Genomic DNA, 18,572 nt, shown 5'->3' with positions numbered 1-18,572 from the left:
CACAGTACGTACAGAGTAGACACAAGAATAATCAACAGAGTACATTGACAAATGGTACATTGACAAACAGTGATTGGTTACAGTGCGGAACAAGGGCCCAAACAAAGCAAATACATGAGCACGAGCAGCATAGGGCATCGTGAATAGTGTTCTTACAGGGAACAGATCAGTCCGAGGGGGAGTCGTTGAGGAGTCTAGTAGCTGTGGGGAAGAAGCTGTTCCTATGTCTAGATGTGCGGGTCTTCAGACTTCTGTACCTGCTACCTGATGGAAGGGTCTGGAAGAAGGCAATGCCTGGGTGGGAGGGGCCTCTGATAATGCTGTCTGCCTTCCTGAGGCAGCGGGAGGTGTAGACAGAATCAATGTGGGGATGGCAAGCTTGTGTGATGAGTTGGGCTGAGTTCACCACACTCTGCAGTTTCTTGCGATCTTGGACCGAGCAGTTGCCATACCTGGCTGTGATGCAGCCGGATAGGATGCTCTCTATCGCACATCTGTAGAAGTTTGTGAGAGTCGACATAGTCATCCTTGTGGAATCATACCTCACAGATAATGTGGCAGACATCCCCCACCCTGGGCATGTCCTGTCCCACCAGAGCCCACAGGTGGAGGCAGAATAGTGAATACAATAAGGAGCGAGTTTCACTGCGTTCCTCAGCATTGACCCCCGTGTCTCTTGGCAACAGGACAAACACGGGCAAGGAAACCTCCTGCTGTTTATTACCTCCTACCCTCACTTAGCTGATCAATCAGTACTCCTCCATGGTCAACACCACTTGGAGGAAGCACTGAGGGTGGCGAGGGCACAGAATGTATTCTGGGTGGGGGACTTCAATGTCCAACACTAAGAGTGGCTCGTACCACCACTGCAATGTGCAGGGGTATGAGGGAGGGGCTGACACTCAGTCACGATGCTGGTTTGGAGAGACGGTGCAGACATGATGGGCCAGCCAGCTCCTTCTGCATCGTAACAACTCTTAATTGCAAGACCGGGTCTGCGGAATGTGGTGAGTGAAAAATCTACTTGACCTCGTCCTCACCAATCCCTGTGCCCATTGTGCTATTGGAGTGACCACCACATGGTCCTTGTCTTTCCTCTCAGTTATGTTATGGGGCATTTACTTTTTAAAATATGGATTTTATTCCAAACAATACATAAGTTTCCACAATCATAAAAAACCCGCTCAACCAAATTACAGGCAGTTTGTCATTTTATATCTTTATGAATTAACTCATTTTACCCCCAAACAATAGTTGACAGATTCTGAAATGCTGATGCCCAGAACATAACCAGTTTCGTGCAGGACCAAAAAATAAGCACGTGATTCGCCCCCACTACCCCGAGCACCTCTCGCACCTCGTCCCCACGTCGGAGATGAACACATTCAAACACCCTCTAGTCATATGAGTCCAGCGATCTGCTTTGAACTGAATCAGGACCATCCAGGCACAGGAGAGGGTCCAGTTCACTCGGTAGAGTATTTCGCTCCAGGCCACTCCCGGCTCCTCTTCCCACTTGGCCTTCTAACGAGCCTTCCCCATCTCCAGCAACCACTCCTAGATATCCGAGATCTTTCCCTCCCCCCAGCTCATCGCATCGTAACGATTTATCCAGTGAGGTAAGCCTCGGGAGCTCAGTGAACGAAGAAAACTCTCAGCAAACCGCATCTGCATGTGTTTAAATTCACTCCCACACGGGAGCTGGGATTTGCCCCCACCCTCACCCTCTGCTACCCCCACCCCCGCCGCACCCATCCTACATTCACCGCCCAGTAATAATATAATAGTTTTGGCAGCGGCAGCCCCCCCCCCCATGAACGCCGCCCCCTCTGGAGGAACACTCTCCAGATCCGGGGTGTCTTTCTCGCCCACACAAATGCTGAAATTAACTTATCCACCCTCACAAGGAACGTTTTAGGGAGGAAAATCGTGAGAGACTGAAACACAAACAGGAACCTCGGGAGAATGTTCATTTTTATGGTCTGTACTCTACCCGCCAAGGAAAGCGGGACAGTGTCCCCACCCCTACAGGTCCCCCCTCACCCCCTCCACCACGCTGGCCAAGTTGAATTTGTGAGTCATGGCTCACTCATGGACCACCTGAATCCCAAGGTACAGGAATCCCGTTTTTGCCAGGTTTGAATGGCAGTGCTCCCAAATCTGCGCCCCTACCCAGGGAATTCACCGGGAAGACCTCACTCTTGGCCATGTTACGTTTGTACCCTGAGAAAGATCCAAACATCCTTAACGACTCCATTGTCCTCTCCATACATGAGATATATATTGTCCACATGAAGGAACACCCTGTTCTCGCTACCTCCCCCTTCAATGCCACTCCATTCCTTCCACGATCTAAGTGCGATAGTCAGGGGTTCAAGAGCTAATGCAAATAGCAACGGGGATACCGGGCATCCCTGTCTCGTGCCCCAATGCAACCGAAGGTTGCCCGAGCTCAGCGCCTTCATCCTTACACTCGCCGTAGGGTGGGTACATAACAATCTCACCCAAGAGATAGTCGTTGACCCAGCCCCAAACTATCCGAGAACCTCGAAAAAGCACCTCCACTCCACCCGATTGAAAACCTTCTCTGCGTCCATAGAAATAATTGCTCCCCCCTAGACGTGATCATGACCGCATCCAAGAACCGCCTAATATTACTCGACAACTTTCGCCCCTCACAAAGCCGGCCTGATCCTCAGAGGCCACCTGGGGAACGCAGCCCTCCAGACACTTCACCAAGACCTTTGCTAATACCGTCACATCCGTGTTCAACAAGGAGATAAGACCCACATTCCGCCAGATCCTTACCCTCCTTCGTAATCCGGGAAATGGACCCCTGCGCCACTGTGTCTGGCAATACCCCCCCCCCCCCCCCGCACCCAGAGGTCACATCCATCAGGAAACACTCGACAGGCTGGGTTTCCCCTTTCCAGAAGAGGGGAAGGTTAGGGGTGACCTGATCAAGGTCTTTAAAATTAAAATGATGTGGAGATGCCGGCGTTGGACTGGGGTGAGCACAGTAAGAAGTCTTACAACACCAGGTTAAAGTCCAACAGGTTTGTTACAAACACTAGCTTTCGGAGCGCTGCTCCTTCCTCAGGTGAATGAAGGGGTAGATTCCAGAAACATACATAGAGACAAAGTTAAAGATACAAGACGATACTTTGAATGCTTTAAAATTGAAACGAGGATTGAGTGTGTAGCCGTGGAGAATTGGAGATGGGACTATTAGTGGCCACCAATATGTGATCATCACTCATCGATCCAATCGGGAATGAGGCCATACTGGTTGAGCTCAGAAATAAAGAAAATGGACGGCCACACTGCTGGGGCTGGACTATAGACCCCCGAATAGTGCAGGCAGTTAGAAACACAAATATGTGGACAGATTTCGGAGTGCAAAAATAATAGGGCTATAATCATTGGGGACTTCAACTCCCCGAATATTAACTGGGACAGAACGGTCACAGGGGGTGTGGAATTCTTAAACTGCATCCAAGAGAACTATTTTCGCCAGCAGCTCACCAGTCCAGCGAGAGGGGATGCAATTCTAAATTTACTCTTCGGAAATCAGGCTGGGCAAGTGATGAAGTAGCTGTGACCGAAATACAATGAGATTTGACATCATTATGGAAAAGGACAAAGATAGACAGGACTGAGTTTGGCATGGTGACGCAGTGGTTAGCACTGCTGCCTCACGGCACAGTGGTGCAATGGTTAGCACTGCTGCCTCACGGTGTCGAGGACTCGGGTTCGATCCCGGCCCCGGGTCGCTGTCCGTGTGGAGTTTGCACATTCTCCCCGTGTCTACGTGGGTCTCACCCCCACAACCCAGCGTAGGTGGATTGGCCAAACTAAATGGCCCCTTAATTGGAAAAAACTTTTTTGATACTCTATCTTTATAAATACAAAAAAAAAGATAGAATGGGACTGAAAGTTCTTAACTGGGGAAAGACACATTTTACAAATCTGAGAGATCAGCTGACAAGTGGACTAGTTACTGTTGTTAGAAGGGGAAACTGTCAAAGCAGGGAGGAGCATTGAAAGGTGAAAGTCTACAGGTTCAGTGTAGACATATCCTACCAAAGAAAAAGGGTGGTACTGTCAATCTAGAGCCCCCCGGTTATCCAGAAACATACAGGCCAAGATAAAGCAGAAGAAAGCTTATAATAATAATCTTTATTGCCACAAGCAGGCTTACATTAACGCTGCAATGAAGTTACTGTGAAAAGCCCCTAGTCGCCACACTCCGGTGCCTGTTCGGGCCCACAGAGGGAGAATTCTTAATGTCCAATCCACCTAACAGCACGTCTTTCGGGACTTGTGGGAGGAAACCGGAGCACCCGGAGGAAACCCACGCAGACACGGGGAGAACGTGCAGACTCCGCACAGACAGTGACCCAAGCTGGGAATCGAACCTGGGACCCTGGAGCTGTGAAGCAACAGTGCTAACCACTGTGCTACCGTGACGCCCATTTTTATGACCAAAATGGATGACCTCACACTTAGCCATCTGCCACATTTTGACCCACTCTCCTAACCTATCTGTATCCATTTGTAAGGTTCTTATTTCCTCATTGTAACTCACTGTCCCACCTATTTTTGTGTCATCTGACAATTTGTCTATAGAACCTTCTATCCCTGTATCCAAGTCGTTAATATAGATTGTAAATAGCTGGGGCCCAAGGACTGAACCCTGTGGCCCCCTACTAGTTACACCTGCCATCCAGAAAAAGGCCCATTTATCCTGATTCTGTCTCCTGTCTGTCAGCCAGTCTTCAATCCAAGGTAATAAATTACCCCTAATCCCACGTTATCTCACCTTGTGAATTAACCTTCTGTGCGGCCTTCTGGAAGTCCAGATATACTACATCTACAGCATCCCCATTATCCACTTGGTTTATTACATCTTGGACATGATTTACCCTTCATAAAACCACATTGACTTTGCTGGATTAGGTTTTGACTGATATTACTTTGCGCTGGTTCAATGGCAGGATTTCCGTGGGATGCTGGTGGAAGGTCTGCAGGCCAATGATGGAAACGGCAATCCCGTATCTATCTCCATCATTAGGGGGTGTCCATGTACCTCTAGCTTAACTCGAACCGGTGCCACTTTCGGGGTCGTGATGCAGTTCAACTGCGTCATGCTTTCCTCCCCACTCTGGCGCGAAGCGACCTCATCATCTGTCCAGGGTGGCGCGTTCCCTGCCAATTCTGGGAGCCTCGGTTGCCGCGCATTCTAAGCCATAAAGCTTGGCAATGTTGCTGAAACTCCCCCTTGTCCTCTGAGGAGGTGTCCCGTTGGTCCGTGGCGGCGCTCGAACGTTGAGCCCAGTTGAGACCCTTGGTTGTGATTTCGGTGGTGACGTGATCCTATATATATTCCAACTAAGCAACCCAATACAGTTCCAAATCCACTCAAAAATGAAGTTAGCAATCAGGTTAACTCAATTGTGCAGACCTTTGGAGAGAGGCCCTTTCAAGAACAACATGAAAATCCTTCTGTTTTGTCAGACTCAAAACCTATAGCAAAACTGCCAAAACTGCAGACAGACCTGGCTTCTCCCATTAATTACATCATCTGCATCCCACTAAGAGGTCTCATTACCTGCTTAGCTAGGACTAAGCAGCATCCCTCTTAAATGCACCTCAGGGAACCCACTTTCTACAAACAAAATTCAATTAGCTACATCTCTGTAAACAAATAAATGGTTAAAAATCAATGATGATCTCACCTTTAGAATTCCTTAATCACAGCTTTAGCAGACATGCTGCCTGTATGTATTTGAAATCTAAGGTTTTTAATAACATTCCTATGACAAAATATACAATACAATATATAACAATGTCGTACGTCCATCTTAGATCTTTAGCTAATTGGCCTGTAGGTTCTTGCTTTCTGTCTCTCCCACTTTTCGCATAAAGGTGTTACATTTTTTATCTTCCAATCTGATGGAACTCCCTGAATCTAGGGAGTTTGGGAAAATTAAAACTAACGCATCAACTACCTCATCAGCCACTTCTTTTAAAGTCCACCAGGACCTGGATATTTGACAGTCCCCAGCTCCAACAGTTTGCTCAGTACCACTTTCCTGGTGACTGTAATTTTCTCGAGTTCCTCCCACTTCCTGATTTAAGCTGTTTCTGGGATGTTACTTGTGTCCTCAACAGTGAAGAGTAATGCAAAATACTTGTCAATTCATCTGCAGTCTCCTTATTATACAGCATCAGTTCCCCAGATTCACTTCCTGTGGGACCAATGCTCAATTTGTTAACTCAAAGAATGAAGAAAAGTACAGCACAGGAACAGGCCCTTCGGCCCTCCAAGCCTGCGGCGACCATGCTGCCCGTCTAAACTAAAATCTTCTACACTTCCAGGGTCCGTATCCCTCTGTTCCCATCCTATTCATGTATTTGTCAAGATGCCCCTTAAACGTCACTATCGTCCCTGCTTCCATCACCTCCTCCGGCAGCGAGTTCCAGGCACCCACTACCCTCTGTGTAAAAAACTTACCTCGTACATCTCCTCTAAACCTTGCCCCTCACACCTTAAACCTATGCCCCCTAGTAATTGACCCCTCTACCCTGGGGAAAAGCCTCTGACTATCCACTCTGTCTATGTCCCTCATAATTTTGTAGACGTCTATTAGGTCGCCCCTCAACCTCCTTCGTTCCAGTGAGAACAAACCAAGTTTATTCATCCTCTCCTCATAGCTAATGCCCTCCCTACCAGGCAACATCCCGGTAAATCTCTTCTGCACCCTCTCTAAAACCTCCACATCCTTCTGGTAGTGTGGTGACCAGAATTGAACACTCTACTCCAAGTGTGGCCTAATTAAGGTTCTATACAGCTGCAACATGACTTGCCAATTCTTATACTCAATGCCCCGGCCAATGAAGGCAAGTATGCCGTATGCCTTCTTGACTACCTTCTCCACCTGTGTTGCCCCTTTCAATGACCTGTGGACCTGTACACCTAGATCTCTTTGACTTTCAATACTCCTGAGGGTTCTACCATTCACTGTATATTCCCTACCTGCATTAGACCTTCCAAAATGCATTACCTCACATTTGTCCGGATTAAACTCCATCTGCCATCTCTCCGCCCAAGTCTCCAAACAATCTAAATCCTGCTGTATCCTCTGACAGTCCTCATCGCTATCCGCAATTCCACCAACCTTTGTGTCGTCTGCAAACTTACTAATCAGACCAGTTACATTTCCCTCCAAATCATTTATATATACTACAAAGAGCAAAGGTCCCAGCACTGATCCCTGCGGAACACCACTGGTCACAGCCCTCCAATTATAAAAGCATCCTTCCATTGCTACTCTCTGCCTCTATGACCTAGCCATAGAAACTTGTTTCTTTTAAAATATTTATAGAAATCTTTACTGCCTGTTTCTATATTTCCGTATTTATACTTGTTTTATATTTCCAGACTGCTTCTCTTTTATTCTAATATTTCCCTCCAAGTTAATCTTTTAGATATCCTTTGCTGTGCCTTATAGTCTGGGTAGCACAGTGTTTACCACTGCTGCATCGCGCCAGGGATTCCCGGCTTGGGTCACTGGCTGTGCGGAGTCTGCACGTTCTCCCCGTGTCTGCGTGGGTTTCCTCCGGGTGCTCGGGTTTCCTCCCACAAGTCCAAAGATGTGCAGGTTCGATGGATTGGCCATGATAAATTGCCCCTTCGTGTCACAAAGAGATGGTTAGGTTATGGGGTTACAGGGATAGGTGAGTGGGCGGGGTGCTCTTTCAAAGGTTGGTGTAGACTCGATGGGCCGAATGGCCTCCTGTCCTGGATTCTGTCCAATCTTCTGACCATCCACCTGTCTTTGCACAATTACAGGTATTTTCTTTAAATTTGATACTATTTAGGTTTGAGATTGGTGTGGGAAAGAAACACCGGACAGGGTTGATGAATAACATGTTTGGGTTTAAATTCTATGTAAGCCAGTGAACCCTGTCAGAGGGTAGAAGCTTTCAGGAAACAAAGGTAGTTTTAAGTCATCAATATTCGTATTTGTGGGTATTAGCAACAAGGTGTAGATTTAAGTAAGTTTAATTTTGTGTTTCTGTGTAAGAAAAGGTTAAAACTTCAGCTGGTTCATGTTAAACAAAGATGCCTGCATGTCTGGGTTTTGGTTTAAACCAAACTGTGCCTTCATTGTGATTAAAGGTTTACGACATGAAAACAGAGTTTAAAGGAAGACTAGGATGTTGCTTAGCAACCAGGGCCCATCCTAGGTTAGAAAGAGCTTTTAAATTTCACTCTGAGTTGGACCCAGAAGCAGTTGGACAGACCCAGGGGGCTGCACAAATCAGACTTCCCAAAAGTACACAAGTAAGTCCAAAAAGTCTGTCTCAGGAAGACAGTTAAGTTAAAGAAACAAAGAACAGGAAGCTGAACAAGGGCCTGTTCTGGAGAAGTCAAGTAATAGGCAGCAAAAGTGCTCTGAGATTAATAGATAGCTCAAGAGACAGATTTAAAGTCAGCTCAGTAAGTAGCGAAACATCTAAAGTAAATCAAAAGTTTGGTGACACCTTAATACAAATGTGAAGCAGTGGTATTCTGCTGGAATGGTACCTGAGAGATTGTGTGAAAGCCTGAATGCACAGGGCGATCCAAGGCAGAGGAATACCAAAAGGAGAGATTGAAATCCTGGAAGTGGATTCTTGGTGAAGGCAGCCGAGAGAAAGCGTTGTTTAGGAGAAAATTCGAAGGCATGTTTTTCAAGAGTGGAGTTTGGAAACGCTCATGTGGCTGACAGTGTAACAAATATCTGGGGGGATTTGATGAGAAATCCACAGAAACTGTGGATTAGAGATAGTATAACAGCTGCAGAAAGGCAGTTCGAGGAGTATCACCCTATTGAGGTAGTATGGGTTGAAGTCAGAAATAGGAAAGGAGCAGTCACCTTGTTAGGAGTTTTCTATAGGCCCCCCAATAGTAGCAGAGATGTGGAGGAACAGATTGGGAAACAGATTTTGGAAAGGTGCAGAAGTCATAGGGTAGTAGTCATGGGCGACTTTAACTTCCCAAATATTGAGTGGAAACTCTTTAGATCAAATAGTTTGGATGGGGTGGTGTTTGTGCAGTGTGTCCAGGAAGCTTTTCTAACACAGTATGTAGATTGTCCAACCAGAGGAGGGGCAATATTGGATTTAGTACTGGGTAATGAACCAGGGCAAGTAATAGATTTGTTAGTGGGGGAGCATTTTGGAGATAGTGACCACAATTCTGTGACTTTCACTTTAGTAATGGAGAGGGATAGGTACGTGCAACAGGGCAAGGTTTACAATTGGGGGAAGGGTAAATACGATGTTGTCAGACAAGAATTGAAGTGCATAAGTTGGGAACATAGGCTGGCAGGGAAGGACACAAGTGAAATGTGGAACTTGTTCAAGGAACAGGTGCTACGTGTCCTTGATATGTATGTCCCTGTCAGGCAGGGAAGAGATGGTCGAGTGAGGGAACCATGGTTGACAAGAGAGGTTGAATGTCTTGTTAAGAGGAAAAAGGTGACTTATGTAAGGCTGAGGAAACAAGGTTCAGACAGGGCATTGGAGGGATACAAGATAGCCAGGAGGGAACTGAAGAAAGGGATTAGGAGAGCTAAGAGAGGGCATGAACAATCTTTGGCGGGTAGGATCAAGGAAAACCCCAAGGCCTTTTACACATATGTGAGAAATATGAGAATGACTAGAGCGAGGGTAGGTCCGATCAAGGACAGTAGCGGGAGATTGTGTATTGAGTCTGAAGAGATAGGCGAGGTCTTGAATGAGTACTTTTCTTCTGTATTTACAAATGAGAGGGGCGATATTGTTGGAGAGGACAGTGTGAAACAGATTGGTAAGCTCGAGGAAATACTTGTTAGGAAGGAAGATGTGTTGGGCATTTTGAAAAACTTGAGGATAGACAAGTCCCCCGGGCCTGACGGGATATATCCAAGGATTCTATGGGAAGCAAGAGATGAAATTGCAGAGCCGTTGGCAATTATCTTTTCGTCCTCACTGTCAACAGGGGTGGTACCAGGGGATTGGAGAGTGGCGAACGTCGTGCCCCTGTTCAAAAAAGGAACTAGGGATAACCCTGGGAATTACAGGCCAGTTAGTCTTACTTCGGTGGTAGGCAAAGTAATGGAAAGGGTACTGAAGGATAGGATTTCTGAGCATCTGGAAAGACACTGCTTGATTAGGGATAGTCAGCACGGATTTGTGAGGGGTAGGTCTTGCCTTACAAATCTTATTGAATTCTTTGAGGAGGTGACCAAGCATGTGGATGAAGGTAAAGCAGTGGATGTAGTGTACATGGATTTTAGTAAGGCATTTGATAAAGTTCCCCATGGTAGGCTTCTGCACAAAGTAAGGAGGCATGGGATAGTGGGAAATTTGGCCAGTTGGATAACGAACTGGCTAACCGATAGAAGTCAGAGAGTGGTGGTGGATGGCAAATATTCAGCCTGGATCCCAGTTACCAGTGGTGTACCGCAGGGATCAGTTCTGGGTCCTCTGCTGTTTGTGATTTTCATTAATGACTTGGATGAGGGAGTTGAAGGGTGGGTCAGTAAATTTGCAGATGATACGAAGATTGGTGGAGTTGTGGATAGTAAGGAGGGCTGTTGTCGGCTGCAAAGAGACATAGATAGGATGCAGAGCTGGGCTGAGAAGTGGCAGATGGAGTTTAACCCTGAAAAGTGTGAGGTTGTCCATTTTGGAAGGACAAATATGAATGCAGAATACAGGGTTAACGGTAGAGTTCTTGGCATTGTGGAGGAGCAGAGAGACCTTGGGGTCTATGTTCATACATCTTTGAAAGTTGCCACTCAAGTGGATAGAGCTGTGAAGAAGGCCTATGGTGTGCTCGCGTTCATTAACAGAGGGATTGAATTTAAGAGCCGTGAGGTGATGATGCAGCTGTACAAAACTTTGGTAAGGCCACATTTGGAGTACTGTGTACAGTTCTGGTCGCCTCATTTTAGGAAGGATGTGGAAGCTCTGGAAAAGGTGCAAAGAAGATTTACCAGGATGTTGCCTGGAATGGAGAGTAGGTCTTACGAGGAAAGGTTGAGGGTGCTAGGCCTTTTCTCATTAGAGCGGAGAAGGATGAGGGGCGACTTGATAGAGGTTTATAAGATGATCAGGGGAATAGATAGAGTAGACAGTCAGAGACTTTTTCCCCAGGTGGAACACACCATTACAAGGGGACATAAATTTAAGGTGAAAGGTGGAAGATATAGGAGGGATATCAGAGGTAGGTTCTTTACCCAGAGAGTAGTGGGGGCATGGAATGCACTGCCTGTGGAAGTAGTTGAGTCGGAAACATTAGGGACCTTCAAGCAGCTGTTGGATAGGTACATGGATTACGGGAAAATGATATAGTGTAGATTTATTTGTTCTTAAGGGCAGCACGGTAGCATTGTGGATAGCACAATTGCTTCACAGATCCATGGTCCCAGGTTCGATTCCGGCTTGGGTCATTGTCTGTGCGGAGTCTGCACGTCCTCCTCGTGTCTGCGTGGGTTTCCTCCGGGTGCTCCGGTTTCCTCCCACAGTCCAAAGATGTGCGGGTTAGGTGAATTGGCCAATGATAAATTGCCCTTAATGTCCAAATTGCCCTTGGTGTTGGGTGGAGGTGTTGAGTTTGGGTAGGGTGCTCTTTCCAAGAGCTGGTGCAGACTCAGGGGGCCGAATGGCCTCCTTCTGCACTGTAGATTCAATGATAATCTATGATTAATCTAGGACAAAGGTTCGGCACAACATCGTGGGCCGAAGGGCCTGTTCTGTGCTGTATTTTCTATGTTCTATGTTCTATGTATTGTGTGGCATCTGCCACTTGCTTTCAGAGTGGGGTGTATCTGACCACAGTTAATCTGTTGGCTTATATGGACTGTTTACTTATGAGAACATTATAGCATAAGATATATTTTGTAATTTGTGTCATCTGTGTACATCTGTGAAAATATAGCTGGGGTGAAGGAGTATTGTGTTATAGTTAATCTTTTCATGTTTAATCAATGTTTTATTTGATTGTTAAAAGTTAATTGGCTGTCCTGTGACTCTGATCACCTATGTTTCTAAACAAAAAATAAAAGTTACCATCTATTGAGGGGGAGGCAGTAGTTAACGGTAATGTCAATGGACGAGTAATCTGGGGCACAGACCCTCTGTGGTCAAGGGTTCAAATCTCACCTCGGCAGCTGGTGGAATTTATATTCAATTAATTGGGGCAGCACGGTAGCATTGTGGATAGCACAATTGCATCACAGCTCCAGGGTCCCAGGTTCGATTCCGGCTTGGGTCACTGTCTGTGCGGAGTCTGCACATCCTCCCCGTGTGTGCGTGGGTTTCCTCCGGGTGCTCCGGTTTCCTCCCACAGTCCAAAGATGTGCAGGTTAGGTGGATTGGCCAATGATAAATTGCCCTTAGTGTCCAAAATTGCCCTTAGTGTTGGGTGGGGTTACTGGGTTATGGGGATAGGGTGGCGGTGTTGACCTTGGGTAGGGTGCTCTTTCCAAGAGCCGGTGCAGACTCGATGGGCTTAATGGCCTCCATCTGCACTGTAAATTCAATGATAATCTATGAGCCAGGGTTCCATTCTGGGACCTTCTCGTCCAATAGTAATATTGGCTGGGATCATAACACTTCTGTTGTTTGTAGATTTCAGGCTCCAATCAATGATTCTTTCTATTTAAAGTTCCATCTAAATACTGGACAATCTCAGCAGATCTGACAGCGTCTGTGGAGAGAGAAGGGAACAACGCAAAGCTTTGACAGAGAGTCATCCAGACTCAAAATGTCAGCTCCCTTCTCTCTCCACAGATGCTGTCAGACCTGCTGAGATTGTCCAGTATTTTCTATTTTGTAATTTGGGGGCGATGGCATTGAAGGTGGAGGGTGAGAGATCCAGAATCATTGGGAGATTGTAAATGGGAAGTGATGAAAATGCAGTCCTGGTGGAGCTTTGAGAACGGGGTGGGGGGGGATTGAGGAGCGGGGTAAATTAGACCACAGGTGGAAAATCTAATACAGTTCCTGTTTTAAAATGCTAGATTGCTCGGAAATTATAGAATTTTATTATGAATTTGGATCTCCTTGCTTATAATGAAAGCTGTTTCAGATTTAAACTGTGCCTGCCCCCCGCCACCCCCCCCCCTCCCCCACCCCTCGGGCTCGCTATTCAGTCTGGGGGTACACTTCAGTACATAATCCAGGCTGACACTCCCTGCGGAGTGCCGCACTGACGGCAGTGCTGTCTTTCAGACCAGGGCCTCGCTCACGTGGACATAACAGACCCCTTGGCAATATCTTGAAGAGGAGCTGGGCAGTTTTCCCCAGTGTCCTGATCAATATTCATCCCTCAATCAATAACAAGAAAATAGATTACCTGGTCATTTATCTGATTGCTGTCTGTGGGATCTGGCAGTGGTTTGGGACACGATCCCTCCCCTCCCCCACCCGCCACCCCCTGCTGCATCTATACTTTCCTTTAAAAAAAAAAAATTTAGAGTACCCAATTCATTTTTTCCAATTAAGGGGCAATTTAGCGCGGCCAATCCACCTACCCTGCACATCTTTGGGTTGTGGGGGCGAAACCCACGCAGACACAGGGAGAATGTGCAAACTCCACACGGACAGTGACCCAGGGCCGGGATCGAACCTGGGTCCTCGGTGCCGTGAGGCAGCAGGGCTAACCCACTGTGCCACCGTGCTGCCCTGCATCTATACTTTCCTACCTGTGATGGCGATTATCCTGTAATTATCCAGTGGGACCTCTTTACATAGGAGGATCCCATTGCAAATGCGGAGACAGGGATTTATAAAGGAAATGCATAAATTCAGACGTTTGATTTGAAACATGAACTGTTAACAGGGAGGCTGAGTTGGTGCAAAGTTAAAATTACCGCTGGGTTTGAGAGGTGGCACGGTAGCACAGTGGTTAGCACTGTTAATTCACAGCGCCAGAGTCCCAGGTTCGATTCCCGGTTTGGGTCACTGTCTGTGTGGAGTCTGCACGTTCTCCCCGTGTCTGTGTGGGTTTCCTCCGGGTGCTCCGGTTTCCTCCCACAAGTCCCGAAAGACGTGGGGCGAAATTCTCCGTTATCGGCGGAAAGTCCGCCGATCGGCGCAAAAAACGGCGCAAATCCGACTTGCGTCACGTCGGAAAAATGGGTTGATAGTCTCCGGCCCGAAATGGGCTAGCAGCGACGTAACGGGATCCGCGCTTGCGCAGTGGTTCACGCCGTGCAGCGTCATACGCGCTGCACGGCGTGATGGCTCATAAGGCCGCGCTGCTCCCCCCCACCCGACCGCAACACCCGACCGCAACACCCGACTGGATGGCTGGCCGTCGCTCAGCCCCGAGGTTCGAGTCACGCGATGTGGAGGCGCTCCTGGACGCGGTGGAGCAGAGGAGGGACGCCCCGTATCCCGGGCACGGCCGCAGAGTTGCCCCACGCCACAGCCGGCGTCTGTGGAGGGAAGTGGCAAAGGCCGTCACCGCTGTGGCCCTGACACCACGGACAGGCACCCAGTGCCACAAGAAGGTGAACGACCTCGTCAGAGTAGGCAGGATGAGCCTCCCCATATCCCCCTCCCCCATATCCCCCATATCCCCCCTCCCCATATCCCCCTCCCCATATCCCCCCTCCCCCATATCCCCCATATCCCCCCTCCCCCATATCCCCCACACCCCCCTCCCCATATCCCCCCTCCCCCATATCCCCCATATCCCCCTCCCTCAAATCCCCCTCCCCATGTCCCCCATATCCCCCATATCCCCCCTCCCCATATCCCCCATATCCCACCTCCCGCATATACCCCCTACCCCATATCCCCCCTCCCCATATCCCCCCTCCCCCATATCCCCCTCCCCATATCCCCCCTCCCCCATATCCTCCCTCCCCCATATCCCCCATATCCCCCCTCCCCCATATCCCCCTCCCCCATATCCCCCCTCCCCCATATCCGCCCCTCCACATATCCCCCATATCCCCCCTCCCCCATATCCACCCTCCCCCATATCCCCCATATCCCCCCTCCCCCATATCCCCCCTCCCCATATCCCCCATATCCCCCCTCCCCCATATCCCCCTCCCCATATCCCCCCTCCCCCATATCCCCCCTCCCCATATCCCCCCTCCCCCATATCCCCCATATCCCCCTCCCCATATCCCCCCTCCCCCATATCCCCCTCCCCCATATCCCCCCTCCCCCATATCCCCCTCCCCATATCCCCCATATCCCCCCTCCCCCATATCCCCCCTCCCCCATATCCCCCCTCCCCCATGTCCCCCATATCCCCCCATATCCCCCCTCCCCCATATCCCCCCTCCCCCATATCCCCCCTCCCCCATATACCCCCCTCCCCCATATCCCCCCTCCCCCATATCCCCCCTCCCCCATATCCCCCCTCCCCCATATCCCCCCTCCCCCATATCCCCCCTCCCCCATATCCCCCCTCCACCATATCCCCCCTCCCCCATATCCCCCCTCCCGCACATACCCCCCTTCCCATACCCCCCCTCCCCCATATCCCCCCTCCCCCATATCCCCCTCCCCATATACCCCCCTCCCCCATATCCCCCCTCCCCCATACCCCCCTCCCCATATCCCCCCTCCCCATATACCCCCCTCCCCCATAACCCCCTCCCCCATATCCCCCCTCCCCCATATCCCCCCTCCCCATATCCCCCATATACCCCCTCCCCCATATCCCCCTCCCCCATATCCCCCCTTCCCCCATATCCCCATATCCCCCTCCCCCATATCCCCCCTCCCCCATATCCCCCCTCCCCCATATCCCCCCTCCCCCATATCCCCCCTCCCCATATACCCCCCTCCCCCATATCCCCCCTCCCCCATATCCCCCCCTCCTCATATACCCCCCTCCCCCATATCCCCCCTCCCCCATATCCCCCCTCCCCATATACCCCACTCCCCCATATCCCACATATCCCCCCTCCCCCATATCCCCCCTCCCCCATATCCCCCCTCCCCCATATCCCCCTCCCCATATCCCCCTCCCCCATATCCCCCCTCCCCATATCCCCCTCCCCCATATCCCCCCTCCCCCATATCCCCCACACCCCCCTCCCCATATCCCCCCTCCCCCATATCCCCCCTCCCCCATATCCGCCCCTCCACATATCCCCCATATCCCCCCTCCCCCATATCCACCCTCCCCCATATCCCCCATATCCCCCCTCCCCCATATCCCCCCTCCCCATATCCCCCATATCCCCCCTCCCCCATATCCCCCCTCCCCATATCCCCCCTCCCCCATATCCCCCCTCCCCCATATCCCCCATATCCCCCCTCCCCATATCCCCCCTCCCCCATATCCCCCCTCCCCATATACCCCACTCCCCCATATCCCCCATATCCCCCCTCCCCCATATCCCCCCTCCCCCATATCCCCCTCCCCCATAATCCCCATATCCCCACTCCCCCATATCCCCCTCCCCATATCCCCCCTTCCCCCATATCCCCATATCCCCCCTCCCCCATATCCCCCCTCCCCCATATCCCCCCTCCCCCATATCCCCCATATCCCCCCTCCCCCATATCCCCCCTCCCCATATCCCCCATATCCCCCCTCCCCCATATCCCCCCTCCCCATATCCCCCCTCCCCCATATCCCCCCTCCCCATATCCCCCATATCCCCCCTCCCCATATCCCCCCTCCCCCATATCCCCCCTCCCCATATACCCCACTCCCCCATATCCCCCATATCCCCCCTCCCCCATATCCCCCCTCCCCCATATCCCCCTCCCCCATAATCCCCATATCCCCACTCCCCCATATCCCCCTCCCCCATATCCCCCCTTCCCCCATATCCCCATATCCCCCCTCCCCCATATCCCCCCTCCCCCATATCCCCCCTCCCCCATATCCCCCCCTCCCCCATATCCCCCATATCCCCCCTCCCCCATATCCCCCCTCCCCCATATCCCCCCCATATCCCCCCTCCCTCATATCCCCCCTCCCCCATATCCCCCATATCCCCCATATCCCCAAGTGAATCCAGTCCTAACCTTAACCTCTGCAATTCACGCGCAACCGATGGCGTGCATTCATATAGCTGCCTAACACTGTTGCCTTTTACCCCTGCCCCCCCCCCACAGGAGAAGCGCGCACACAACAATAGGGAGCATGTGAGGACTGGAGGAGGGCCCGCTGATGAGAGGCCACTGACCGTACACGAGGAAAGGGCCCTGGAACTGGCTGGCGGACCTGAGGACCGGGAGGTTGCTGATGCAGAGGTCGGGGGCGTACTAGCGAGTTAGCCACCGACAGCCCGTCCCCATATCCCCCCTCCCCTATATCCCCCTCCCCCATATCACCTGATCACTGCCTGATGTCTAACCATGCATGCTTCATTGTGTATCGCAGGACCAAACGTCCAGGCACCCATCCCCGCAGATGCAGACCGCCCGCAGGATGCCCCTCGGAGACCACAGGAGACGGAGAGACCCGCACCCTCCAGCATGCGACGCCCGCAGGATGCCCCTCGGAGACCACAGGAGACGGAGAGACCCGCACCCTCCAGCATGCGACGCCCGCAGGATGCCCCTCGGAGACCACAGGAGACGGAGAGACCTGCACCCTCCAGCATGCGACGCCCGCAGGATGCCCCTCGGAGACCACGGGAGACGGAGAGACCCGGACCCTCCAGCATGCGACGCCCGCAGGATGCCCCTCGGAGACCATGGGAGACGGAGAGACCCGAACCCTCCAGCTTGCGACGCCCGCAGGATGCCCCTCGGAGACCACGGGAGACGGAGAGACCCGGACCCTCCAGCATGCGACGCCCGCAGGATGATTCTCGCACACCACGGGAGACGGAGAGACCTGGAGCAACAGGGAGACGACACCCCCGTCACGTGCGGGAGCGACCACCCAGCGACGAGGGGGGCAGCCACAGGCCCCCGTCACATCCGAGCCAGGACACCACTACCCAGGACACCACTATCCAGGACACCCCTACCCGGGACACCACTACCCAGGACACCCCTACCCGGGACACCACTACCCAGGACACCACTACCCAGGACACCCCTACCCGGGACAGCACTACCCAGGACACCCCTACCCGGGACAGCACTACCCAGGAAGACGAAATACCGGACAGTGACTCAGAGTGGATGGGTGGAGACGAACCCCCACCCCAAAGTGCCATGGACTCAGAGTGGGACGAAGAGCACGACACAACGCCACTGCTGTCACCAACACCCTCCACCATCGCAGAAACACTCACCTCGGTTGGGCACTTTAGTGATGAGGCGTCTGGTACACTCACTGGTGCGCACAACACAGCCGACCCGGTACAGCAGGTGGAGGTAGGAGCAGCAGAGGGACCGGGCGGTCGGAGGGCAGCCCAGCCCAAGCGAACATCTGCCGCCCAGATGGATCCCGGGTTCCTACAGTTACCACACCCACACATAGATCCGATGCAACCACCGACCCGGAGACGAGCGAAGAGGGTGACGGGCGGCTTGCGGCGGCTGCGGTCGCAGGTGGAGGAGTCCACCCACGTCCAGGAGCTGGGAGTGGTGCCGGTCAT

The sequence above is a fragment of the Scyliorhinus torazame genome, chromosome 22, assembly GCF_047496885.1.
Source record: "Scyliorhinus torazame isolate Kashiwa2021f chromosome 22, sScyTor2.1, whole genome shotgun sequence".
In the NCBI taxonomy this organism is placed as follows: domain Eukaryota; kingdom Metazoa; phylum Chordata; class Chondrichthyes; order Carcharhiniformes; family Scyliorhinidae; genus Scyliorhinus; species Scyliorhinus torazame.
This window is presented reverse-complemented; position numbering follows the sequence as displayed.